The following is a 13,600-nucleotide window of genomic DNA, read 5'->3' on the forward strand; positions in this document are numbered from 1 at the left end:
GCGTGACTTGGCCGCGAGGGGCTCTCGGCGGTCACGTGGGCGCCGCGCGCTCCAACACGCCCCCTTCGTTCCCAGGGACTGAAGGGAGGAAGAGGACCTGATTTAGGTACTAAGGTGGTGGAGGGTGGAGTTTCAGGTTGTATTTGTTTCTTTGCTTTTTCACTGGCGCTGGTGTGTGTAGCTCAAAGTCTTGTACGGAGCAGGTTTACGTTATTTATGCAAACAATTCTTGCTCTGCCTTGAGGGAACTAGATGATACTTCTTTTGAAATGCATGTTGGAAGCATTTTCTACTTAAGAGAAGGAGGCGCAAATACTTGTTAGACAACTTGGTAATACGTATTTCTCAACCCCAGCCTGCCCTTTTCTATAACACTGAATGGCTAGAATTTGGCTGAACCAGTTTAGGTAGGTGTTGAAATGCCAGAAACCTTTTCGTAGTACAGATAAAGCAGATCTATGCAGACTAAACGGGATTATCTGTAGATTCCTAGAGGTTTGCTTTTGCGCGCGTGTGTGGTTTTTATTTTTGTCGTTGTTAGCTTTTCTAAATATGAATTGCAGTGGTCACACTTGTAAATAAACCTTTCTGGAAGCCTCAGAGGAGTGGTTCTCAAAGTCCAACCAGCAGTGTCCAACAAATTTAGAGTTTCCTGGAAACAAGTTCTTGGGAGCCACCTCAGACCTGCTAGATTAGAAGCTCTGGGAGGACCCCAGGAAGCTGGGTTTAACAAACCCTGGATTGACTCCCATGTTTGATAAAGTTTGGGAACCACTGTTCTAGTGAATTTGACCATCAGAAGAAAATCCGAAGAAAGTCCTTTGATTTTGTTCCCTCTAGAGTGATAGATAGAAGAAAATACCGGAAAGTGAGAGATGACTAACTTTAGAGAAGAATATTTGTTTCCTTATAGGATCATCAGAAGTGCTGCAGTGTAAGAGGAGAAATTATTAGACTCTAATCATGAAAACCTTTTATATGAGTATTGTTTTAAATATCTGTGGCTTGCCTCCTACTTTCTTTTTTTAAATTAACATATATTAGTTTCAGATGTACAATGTAATGGCTTGATATTTGTATATATTGTAAAATTACCTCCTACTTTCTAGTTCACATTTCTTCACTTTTGTTTCCTTTGTTATTGTTCTTATTGCATCCTTTAATTTTTGAGATTAAGATTTTTACGTTCATTTCTGGGGAAAATTAAAATGTGGTTTAAAGGTGTTTACCTAGTACAAAGTTTCCAGATTTGTGATTGCTGTAGGGTAAAGCTCGCCTGTGTGGTTGGTTAGTCTACAAGTATATTTATCCCCTTTACTTGAATTAACTTCAGATTAAAAAAAATAACAGACTTCTCTTGAAAGATTGGGAAATTATGTTACAAAAATTGATAGATTTATGAAAGGTTGGGAAATTAAATTACATAAATTGATAAAATTTGAGTCTGCCAAGAAAAAGAATTGTTGTTTCTATGAAAACTAAGAAGAATGCTTCAGAAAGACCAGATAAGGATGAATGCTAATAAAATACACATTGAATTGGGTGTGGGTCAGGTGGTTGTAAAAGTCTAGAGAAATTTTTAAAGATATGTGCATTTTGTTGTATATTTATTTCCTTCTCAATTTTAGAAATGTCTTCGTCACATTATCCAGGCATGTTTAAATTTTACATTAAGTATTTATCTCCCCCTCCTCAGTAAAATACTTGTTGGTTTTCTGATCGTACTACTGCTGTTTCCTTTACTAATAGTTAAGGTAAACATTCCAGAGTGGTTTTTTGATGAAGTATTTAAAAATTATCTCCCACGTAAGGGATTGAGAGGTATAAATTATTACGTATAAAATAAGCTACAAGGATATATTGTACAATGCAAGGAATATAGCCAATATTTATAATAACGATAAATGAAGTATAACCTTTAAAAATCACGAATCACAATATTGTACACCTATAACATATAATATTGTACGTCAACTGTACTTCAATTAAAAAAATAAATACATTATATGCATAGAATCACATTAATTATAAGTAACCCAGAACTGTTGACAAGAAATTAATACTAAAATTAACTAAATTTAGACCTTAAAAAAATGATCTCCCATAATAGGAATTCTACTACCTCATAATTTTTAACATCAGATACACAGAACATATATCTTCTGTGTATCTGAAATATCTCATCATATTAGGAAGACATTTCTTGTACGTTTTTTTTCCCTCTGACTTCTGTTGTCCACAGTGGAGAGCATGCCTCAATTTCATTTTTTTTACTGAAATGGTTTTGCCTAATTAGAAACAAACTAGCGAGTTACTTATTGAGTCCATCTTTTTCTCAGGTGTTGTCTTCTCAGATTTTTATTGTCAAAAGCATTTCTTGCGCGCCTGCTAAGAAAAGACCTTTGTACTCAATGCTCTGTGAAGTACTACTGTAGAGCATATTGAAAGCTCTGGAATGCTTAGGAGAATATGTACCATGGCTTCTCATATTTCTGCACTGTGGTATCCCTTATGCCCAAGAAGAAGGTGTAAAGGAAGAAGAACAGCGGCAGCAACAACAATTACAGTCATATTAGCAGCAGTAAGCATATGTATAGAATTGTTTAGTACAAAAACATGGATAGAATGATTGGTAAAGAAGTAAAGTCAGTGACGTTAAGTTTACTTTTGGTTGTGCAAGCTTAGTTTTGATAAGATTTAATCATCCTAATCTAAGAGGAAAAGGAACCATTATTCCCCTGAGAGCCTCCCTATGATGATATTTTTTTCCTAGACCTTCTAGTGTTGTGATGTCAAATATAGTAGAGGCTATCTATGTGTGGTTAAATTTAAATAAGTTAAAAAATAACAAATTCAGTTCCTCAGTTGCACTAGGCAGATTTCGAGGGCTCACTGGCCACTTGTGGCTCTTGGCTATCATACTGGATCCTGTAGGAATCGAACATTTCCATCATCATTGAAAATTCTGTTCGGCAGCACTGTTTATCTTCCATGTCTCTACTTTACCTTTCTTGTGTGTGTGTGTGTGTGTGTGTGTGTGTGTGTGTGTGTGTGTCATAGTTATAATGACTACTTTAATATTCTTGTTTGCTAATTCTAACCCTTGTGTCAATTCTTTTGTTTTTTTAATTGCGATGCAGTTGATTTATAATATTATAGTGGTTTACATCAGCACTGCTGGTGTAGTGGTAACATGCAAGAGCCCCAATATTATATTAGCTTCAGGTATACAACATGACGATTCAAAATTTTTATAGATTATACCCCATTTAAAGTTATGAGAAATATTGGCTATATTACCTGTGCTGTACAATATATCCCTGTAGCTTCTTTATTTTGTACATAGTAGTTTGTACCTCTTAATTCCATACCGCTATCTTGCCCCTCTTTCTTCTCCCCATTGGTAACCCCTAGTTTGTTCCCTATAACAGTCTGTTTCTTTTTTGTGATATCCACTAGTTTGTTTTATTTTTTAGATTCCATATATAAGTGATAACATACAATATTTGTCTTTTTCTGACTTATTTCATTAAGCATAATACCCTTCAGGTCCATCCATGTTGTTGCAAATGGGAAAATTTCTTTTTTTTATGGCTGAGTAGTATTCCTGTGTGTGTGTGTGTGTATCATATCTTCTTTATCCATCCATCTGTTGATGGACACTTAGATTGCTTCCATATCTTGGCTGTTGTAAATAATGCTGCTGTGAACATTGGGATACATGTATTTTTTCTAATTAGTGTTCTTGTTTTCTTCAGATTTATACCCAGGAGTAGAATTGCTAGATGGTATGGTGGTTCTATTTTTAGTTTTTTGAGGAACCTCCATACTGGTTTCCAAGTGGCTGTACCAATTTACATTCCCGCCAGCAGTGCACAAGCGTTCCCTTTCTCTACATCCTTGCCAACATTTGTTATTTGTGGTCTTTTTGATGATAGCCATTCTGACAGGTGTGAGGTGATATCTCACTGTGGTTTTGATTTGCATTTCTCTGATGATTAGCAATGTTAAGCATCTTTTCATGTGCCTGTTGGCCATCTGTATGCCTTTTTGGGAAAAATGTCTATTCAGGGTCTTCTGTTCTTTTTTTAACCAGGTTGTTTGTTTTTTGATATTGAGTTGTTTGAGCTGTATATATATTTTGGATATTAACCCCTTATTGGTTGTATCATTTGCAAATATTTTCTCCCATTCAGGAGGTTTTCTTTTCATTTTGTTGATGGTTTCCTTTGCTTTGCAAAATCTTTTAAGTTTAATTAGGTCCCGTTTGTTTATTTCTGCTTTTGTCTCCTTTGCCTTAGGAGACAGATCCAAAAAAATATTGCTACGATTTATGTCAAAGAGTGTTCTAACAATGTTTTCTTCTAGGAGTTTTATGGTTTCTGGTCTTACATTTAGGGATTTAATCCATTTTGAGTTTATTTTTGTATATAGTGTTAGAGAATGCTCTAATTTCATTCTTTTACATGTAGCTGTCCAGTTTTCCCAGCACCACTTATTGAAGAGGCTGTCTTTCCTCCATTGTATGTTCTTTCCTCCTTTGTCATATATTAATTGACCACTGGTGTGTGGGCTTATTTCTGGGCTCTGTATTCTGTTCCATTGATCTATGTGTCTATTTTTGTGCCAGTATTATATGGTTTTGATTACTGTAGCTTTGTGGTATAGCCTGAAGTCAAGGAGCATGATACCTCCAGCTCTGTTCTTTTTTCTCAAGATTGTTTTGGCTATTTGGGGTCTTTTGTGTTTCCACACGAATTTTAAAATTATTTGTTCTGGTTCTTTGAAAAATGCCATTAGTATTTTGATAGAGATTGCATTGAATTTGTAGGTTACCTTGAGTAGTATTATTAATACTACAATATTAATTCTTCTAATCCATGAGCACAGTATATCTTTCCATCTGTTTGTGTCATCTTCAATTTCTTTCATCAGCATCGTATAGTTTGCCAAGTACAGGTCTTTTACCTCATTAGTTAGATTTATTCCTATATGTTTTATTCTTTTTGATGTGGTTGTAAATGGGACTTTTCCTTAATTTCTCTTTCTGATAGTTTGTTGTTAGTGTATAGAGATGCAACAGATTTCTGTATATTAATTTTGTATTCTGCAACTGTACCGAATTCACTGATGAGCAGACTAGAGAACTGTTTAAAAGCCTTCAAATCTAGTAGTAGTCTGCATTCAATCTGCTTTGCAAGAGTCTTTATTTGTCTCCACTTTGAACAACATGAAACTGGAAATCCAATGCAAAGCACTAGAGGTACAGTCTATACAAGAAAGACTACTCAGAACTCCAGTCAGAAGAACCATACTCAAAAGAAAGGCTTTAATGACTGGGGAATAAATATTTAGGTTAAAAATAAAATTCTTAAGGTATACATATTGATAAGAATGTAGACTAGGCTTCATGTGACAGACACCCAAAATATTAGCGATTTACTCCAGAGAAAAGTTTATTTTCCTTTCACATAAAAGTGTAAATTAGCATAGTTATCTATGGTAGCAAATAAACCCTCAAATTGTAATGACTGAGACACAATGGAAATTTATTTTTCACTCACGTAACAGGTCAAATGGATGATCCTGGTCAGTGGGTAGCCCTCCTCCACATGGTGATTCAGGAATCTAGGCTTTTCCATCTTGTAGCTGTGTCATTATCATAACTTTATGCATATTAAATAGAGAAATAAGAAAGAGGGTATGAAGCATGCATAGCTTTTCAAAGACCCAATCTAAAAACTCCACGTGTTACCTCTCACATTCTGTTGGCCACAGCTCGGTCACATGACCACATCTAACTATTAGGGAGGCTGAGAAATGTAGTCTTTATTCTGGTAGTGTATTTGTTCAGCTAAAGTCAGAGTTTCCATTTCTGTAATAGTTATCTATTACTTTGTAATAAATTACCCCAAAACATAAGGGCATGGAACAATAACCATTTGCTTCACAATTTCTGTGAGTCGAGAATCTGGTTGCAGCCTAGCTGGAGCCTCTGGCTCTGGATCTCTCAGAGGTTACAGTCAAGGTATCAGCCAGGGCTGCAGTCATCTCAAGGCTGTATTTGGGGAGAATCCCTTCCAAACTCACTCAGTTGACTGTCAGCAACCTCAAAAGTTCTGCTTCTAAGCTCACCCACACCACCATTGGCAGCTGCTAGGTTCTCATTGGCTATCGTCAGAGAGATTGGTTTTTTGCCATGTGGGTGGTGAGAGATGCTCTTTGTTCTTCTTTCTTTACAAAAGAAACAAAAGGCTCAAGGTTGAGTCACCTGCCCTAAAATTGCAAACCAAGAAGGAATTGCTGTTGCAGCCCTTCCCAGGAGTGGAATTTTAAACCAATCAGTCTGGAATTTCCTGGTCAGCACTGGTGAGCTAATCTGCCTGAGACCAGCCCCCCCCCCCCCCCCCCCCCCGCCCCTTCCTTCCCCTAAGGGAAGGTCACCTTGCCTGAAAAAACCCACTCTTTTAACTTCCTTGTCCCACCCTCTTTCTGCCTATAAAAACCTTCCATTTTGGTTTTTTTGTTCTTGTTGTTTTTTTACAGTCTAGTGTTTATTTTATGTTATGGCAGTTACACTTGAATTTCAAAACTTTAAAACATAAAAAGTGGTTAGGGACTGCCGGCTTAAAAATAATGCACAACGTGAGACTTGTGAGTTAAGTTTTATTTGGGGCAAAATGAGGACTATAGCCCGGGAGATAGCATCTCAGATAGCTCTGAGAAACTGCTCCAAAGAGGTAGGGGGGAAGGTCAGTATACATGTGATTTTGGTCAATCAGGAGTACATGCAAACAAGCACATATTTTTTTGCAAAAAGTTTCTGCTAGTCTTGTGAAGGTACTGCTAGTCATGAGGAGCAAACATGACCATGAAGGATTTTAGTGCTTTTCTAGATATGAGGAGATATAAGAATTGGGCTCATAAAATCGTCTCCTGAAAATATCTATCTGAAGATCTGTTCTGCCAGTGTTTCCCAGAGCACAGAATGCCTCATTTCTGCTCTCCACCCTGAGCTCCTTTCGGGGGGGTATTGAAAGTCAGCCGCTGCAGCAGCACATGATTTAATCCTTGTAGAGGTAGATGGCACCTGCCAATTTGTATTTGACAGGACTAACATTTGTATCAACAGTTGATAAATGTCTAAGATTGTTTATTATACAGCAGGGTACAATGGTAGTGCTAATGCCAACAGGGCACTATGGAAATTAGTCTAAAAATTATCATTTATCTTTATACAAGCAACAATACTTGCTGCTGTTTTAGAATTTTGGGATATAGTCTGCTTCTAATGCTAAGCAGTCCTTGAACATTTTTAATGTTATACAGTGTTATAGTAATTAGTTTGGCAAATGTTTCAAAATAAAGTAGAAATATATTCATAACATGACAGAAATGCACATCCTGTTTTGTTTTCAATAAGAACCATAATAGGTACAGGTCAGAACTCTTCCCTATGTGAAATAATTTACACATGGATGAGTGCTATAATATCACCATCTAAAATAATCACTAAATAGGGGCTTCCCAGGTGGTGCAGTGGTTAAGAATCCGCCTGCCAATGCAGGGGACATGGGTTTGATCCCTGGCCTGGGAAGATCCCACATGCTGCAGAGCAACTAAGCCCCTGTACCACAACTACTGAGCCTGTGCTCTAGAGCCCGTGAGTCACAACTACTGAGCCTGTGCGCCTAGAGCCCGTGCTCCGCAACAAGAGAAGCCACTGCAAGAAGCCCATGCACCACAACGAAGAGTAGCCCCCCCTCGCCACAACTAGAGAAAGCCCGCGCACAGCAACGAAGACCCAACACAGCCAAAAATAAAAACAAATAAATAAATTGATATTTTTAAAAACTTATTAAAAAAATAAAATAAAATAATCACTAAACACAATTCTTATTCAGAAATAAGCAAAGGAAAAACCTTCCATTTTGTACAACTCCTGCGAGTATCTCTCAGCTGGCCAGATGAGATGCTGCCCAAATTCGTGAATTGTTTAATAAGCCAATTGGATCTTCAAATTTACCAGGTTGAATTGTGTTTTTTAACAAGGTAGTAGTTGAAGGAGCAGTATCCATAAAGAACCCTGTGAATTACAGGGAATGGAAGCAATGCTGCTTCAGAACCAGGTGATAAAATGAGGCTGTTGCGAAGGAAGAGATCTTCCTCTATCCTTCTAAGTTCCTTTGGCTGGTCTAAGAATTGAAGTGACATGAAACAGATTAACAGGGAAAAATCAAACAAAAGTTTAATAACATGTACACATGGGAGAGACCCAGGAAATCTGAATAACTCACCAAAATGGCCAAAGTCCTCACCTTAAATACCATCCTCAGCCAAAGACAAAAGATGTTAGAGGTAGTGGTTTTAGGACTGCAAAGGAGAGGAAGGCAATTCACATGGACATGGAAAAGCAAATGTTAGGTAAACAAACGCCTGCTAGGCCATGCCACAGCAGAACATAACATCACACCCATAAGTTCCCAGAAATAACTAAGGGAGACTTTGGGTGAGACCTACGGTCAAGGAGCAAATAATCTGTGACATTTGAACTATTCATGTTGAGGTGTTGGCTTTCATAACCGTGGACTGGTGGGGCCTGAGGAAATTTGAATTGTAAATACAAAATTTGACTGAATAGAATTGGAGCACAGAGAGAATATTGACTTTGTCTAAGGAACTCAAAGCAGCTCCACAGCTCAAGTTAAGACTTTAAGGAGAAATGGGAGTCACCCGTGTCAGGTGATAGATGTGACTAGAAGGTCAGAGGAGCTGCCTCTGCAATGGGTGACAAATCAAAGCATGCAGCATGTTCTGGGATGAGAAAATGGGACTATAACGTGGCTAAAGCTGAGCATCGTTTTATAAACGAGACAGAAGGAGGATGGGCTGCGTTGAGTTCCATTTGTTGGAATTCTTTGAGGTCTGAGATGAATTTCTCCGTGGGGGAATTTAATTTGCTTCTGTCAGGCTTCTGGGGATTCTGCTAATCCAAGATCACTCTAATTTCAACTCTCATTTTGAAGTGTTTAATACCACCAAGATGACAAGGATTTGGCCTGAGAGCTGGCTTTCAGTTCTAAATTCTCACCAGTGATTCCCTCCCTTTGCTGCACTCATGTTGTGAGTGTGTTTCTTTCCTTTGGAGTCCCCTGGGGCTGCAGGTGAGGGGTGGGAGGTGGGGAGAGATATTTTCATGAAAAAGTTTACCCAGATACCTAGGTCACCAAATAATCAGAAACAGAATGAAAGTCATCTTTCTGATGAAAGAGGCTGGCATTTTATTTACCGGCATTTTTCTCTACTGAAAAAACTATATCCAAAATCTTTGCTTTAGAAAATGTTGGGTAAAGGAAAGAACATGGAATGGCTGGTCCAAATGTCAGAGAGCTGGGTTTTTTTCCCCAAACATCTTTTATTTACTCACCGCTTTGCTTGTCACCGATGGACTTTAAATGCCAGAGCTAATTTTTAGTCTGGTCCCTAGTTCAGTGACACAGAACTTCAGTTGCCTCCTATGTAAAAATAGAACACTAATGCATACTGTATTCATTTTCAACGGCTGCCCTAACAAAGTACCACGCATTAGGTGGCTTAAAACAATAGAAATTTATTGTCTGACAGTTCTGGAGGCTAGAAGTCCACAATCAAGGTGCTGGCAGGGCCATGCTCCTTCTGAAACCTTTAGGGAAGAGCCTTCCATGCCTCTTCCTAGCTTCGGGTGGTGGCCATCAATCCTGGGTGTTGCTTGCCTTGCAGTTGCCTCACTCCACCGTCTGCCTCTGGTATTACATGGTGTTCTCTCTTGTGTCTAACCCAATTCCCCTTTTCTTATTAAGGACATCAGTCATATGGAATTAAGCGCCCGCCCTACTCCAGCATGACCTCATTTTATCAATAGTTAACATTTATCTACAACAACCCTATTTCCAAATAAGGTCACATTCTGAAATACTAGGAGTTAGGACTCCACCTATCTTTTTTTGGAACTCAATTCAACTCATAACACATGCCTTTTAGGTCACTCCCTTCTGTCTTCCTCAATACACACCATGCATATCTTATATGCCTCAGTTATAGCACTTGTCATTGTTTAAAATAAACTATTATTGACATATAGCATACATACAGATGAAAACATACGAACTACAAATGTACATCTTGAGGAACGATCACAAAATTAACACACACATGTTACCATCACCCAGATGAAAAAGAGGACGTTACCAGCACCCCAGAACCCTCCTCATGCCCCCTCCGAGTTACATTCCTTCCTAACCAAAGGTAGTCACCATCCTGATTTCTAATATTATAGATTTGTTTTGCCTGTTTTTGAAGTTTACATGATTAGAATAATTCTGTTCCTATTCTTCTGTCTTTCGTGTCGTTTATTTGATAGTATGTTTGTGGGTTAATGCAAATTGTCAGTGTAGCAATCCTTTATTTTCTTTTCTGCATAGTAGTCCATTGTATGACTATATCATATTTAGTTATCCATTACACCGTTGATAAACATTTAGGTTGTTTTCAGTTTGCACTCTTACAAATAATGTTGTCAAGGACTTTCTTACATACATCTTTGATACATGTAAGTATGCATTTCTGTTTTGTATATCTGTAGGAGTAAATAGCTGGATCTTAGATTTTACATATGTTTAGCTTGAGTACATTACTGTCAAACAAGTTTTCAATGTTTGTAGCAATTTACATTTCCTCCAGAGGTATACATTTGTCTATCCTTGTGCCAACAACAGTAGCATATAAAAGTTTCAGTAACTCCAGATTCTTTTGCGGTACCCAATATGGGATACTATCAGTTTGTTAAATTATAACTATTCTTTGGGTATGTAATGGTATTTTACACAGATACTGGTTTTAATTTAAACTGCCTCATTGACTAATGTTTTCATGTTTATTGGCCATTTGAATATCTACTTTTTTGATGTGCCTCTTCTGACATTTCACCCCGATATTTACCTACTGAATTGTCTACATTAAAAAAATTACTTTGTAGCCAATCTTTATATATTCTGGATATATACTTTTTCAATTGTATGTATTGCAGGTATCTTCTCCCAAACTGTAGCATGAATTTTGTTTGTCTTAATGACATCTTTTGATATACATCTTTTGTTCAATTTATTCCTAGGTATTTGATTTTTATGCTGTTTCAAATGATATGTTGCTCAGTTTTTTTTTTCTTTTTTTAAAATTGAAGTATAGTTGATTTACAATGTTGTGTTAGTTTCTGATGTACAGCAAAGTGATTCAGTTATACATATATATATATATTCTTTTCCATATTCTTTTCCACTATAGTTTATTACAGGATATTGAGTATAGTTCCCTGTGCTATACAATACGACCTTGTTGTTTATCCATTCTATATATAATAGTTTGCATCTGCTAGTCCCAAACTCCCAATCCAACCCTCCCACCGCTACTTGGCAACAACAAGTCTGTTCTCTATGTCTGTGAGTCTGTTTCTGTTTCATACATAAGTTCATTTGTGTCATATTTTAGATTCCACATATGTGATATCATATGGTATTTGTCTTTCTCTTTCTGACTTACTTTGCTTAGTATGATAATCTCTAGGTCCATCCATGTAGCTGCAAATGGCGTTATTTCATTCTTTTTTATAGCTGAGTAATATTCCACTGTGTGTATATATATATATATATATATACACAACATCTTCTTTATCCACTCATCTGTCAATGGACATTTAGGTTGTTTCTATGTCTTGGCTATTGTAAATAGTGCTGCTATGAACATAGGGGTGCATGTATCTTTTCGAATTAGAGTTTTGCCCTGATGTATGCCCAGGAGTGGGATTGCTGGATCATATGGCAACTCTATTTTTAGTTTTTTGAGGATGATTCTCAGTTCTAATGTAGTTCTAATGTCAAATTATCAATCTTTCTTTTATATTTGGTGGTCTTTAGATTCTATTTAAGAAATCTTTGCTTACCCCAAAGTCACGAAGACATTCTAAATTAGCTTCTGAAAACATTGTCTTAGTTTTTGCATTTAGATCTACAATCCACCTGAAATTAATTTTTATGTACAGTATGATATAAGAATCAAGACTCATCCCCCACCCACCCCAACCCATGACTATCCAATTAACCCAACACCATTTACTGAAAAAAAATAAAATAAAGTCTATTATTCATCACTCTGTAGTGCCATCTTTGTCAACACTCCAAGTATCTATATATATAAGGTCTGTTTCTAGAGTCTGTTTGATTGCTTTTTCTAACTATTCTTGCACTAATACCACATTGTCTTCATTCCTGAAGGTTTGTGATAAGACTTGATATCCAGTAGTATAAACCCTCTAACTTTGTTCTCTTTAAAGATCATCTTGGCTGTTCCGGCCTTTTTGCATTTTCATGTAAATTTTATTATCCGATTGTCAATATTATTATTATTATTTTATTATTATTTATTTTTTTGGCTGCACCATGTGGCCTGTGGGATCTTAGTTCCCTGACCAGGGATCAAACCCAGGCCATGGCAGTGAAAACGCTGAGTCCTAACCACTGGTCCACCAGGGAATTCCCCAGATTGTCAATTTTTAACAAAAAAGTCCTCTGGCATTTTGATTGTGATTGCCTTGGGTCTATAGATTGTTATGGGATGCCTTGATTCTTTCACAACATTGAGTCTTTCGACTCATGAACATGGTATGACCTTCCATTTTTTTAAAGGTATCCTTTAATTTCTTTCAATAATGTTAAATAATATTTTTGTAGAAATCTTGCAGCTTTCAATAGATTCCTTCCTAGATGATTGATGCCTTTGAAGCTATTTAAATTTTTTTGCTTTTTTAAAAAACTTTTTTTAAGAGCAGTTTCAGATTCACAGCAAAATTAAGAGAAAGATACAGAGATTTCTCTTACGCACCCTGCTCCTAAGTATGCGTAGCCTCCTGCATTACCAACATCCTCCACGAGAGTGGTATATTTGTTACAACTGATGGACCAACATATCATAATCACCCAAAGTCCATAGTTTACACTAGGGTTCACTCTTGGTGTTGTACATTCTATGGCTTTGGACAAATGTATAATGACGTGTATCCGTCATCTTAGTATCATACAGAGTATTTTCACTGTCCCCCCACCCCCCGTAAATCCTCTGTGCTCACCTATGCATCCCTCTCCACTGTATTCCCCCCCTGCCCCCCATGACCCCTGGCAACCACTGATTTTTTTTTTTTTTACTGTCTTCATATTATTTCCTTTTCCAGAATATCGTATTATCATACAGTTAGATCCCTTCTCAGATTGACTTCTTTCACTTAATAATATGCATTTAAAGTTCCCCCATGTCTTTTCATGGCTTGATAGCTCATTTCTTTTTAGTGCTAAATAATATTCCATTGTCTGTATGTACCACAGTTTATCCGTTCACCTACTGAAGATAGATATCTTGGTTGCTTCCACATTTTGTCAGTTATGAATAAAACTGCTGTAAACATCTGTGTGCAGATTTTTGTATGGATATAAGTTTTCAACTCCTTTGGATAAATACCAAGGGCAAATTGTATTACTGTATTTAAATTTTTTTATTTTATACAATTTATTATTGT

The 13,600-nt window shown here is 36.9% G+C and overlaps 1 long non-coding RNA gene across 2 annotated transcripts in view; it reads left to right on the plus strand.

The window, feature by feature from the left end:
* The first annotated feature begins 70 nt into the window (after positions 1–70).
* The window catches only part of LOC133099566 (uncharacterized), an 85,483-nt gene continuing 71,953 nt past the window's right edge, over positions 71–13,600 (plus strand). For both annotated transcript variants that reach the window (XR_009702355.1, XR_009702356.1), the window contains exon 1: positions 71–106. This is a non-coding gene — a long non-coding RNA (uncharacterized LOC133099566). The remainder of the gene's footprint in view (positions 107–13,600) is intronic.

Source organism: Eubalaena glacialis, chromosome 10 (assembly GCF_028564815.1).
Source record: "Eubalaena glacialis isolate mEubGla1 chromosome 10, mEubGla1.1.hap2.+ XY, whole genome shotgun sequence".
NCBI classification, from domain to species: domain Eukaryota; kingdom Metazoa; phylum Chordata; class Mammalia; order Artiodactyla; family Balaenidae; genus Eubalaena; species Eubalaena glacialis.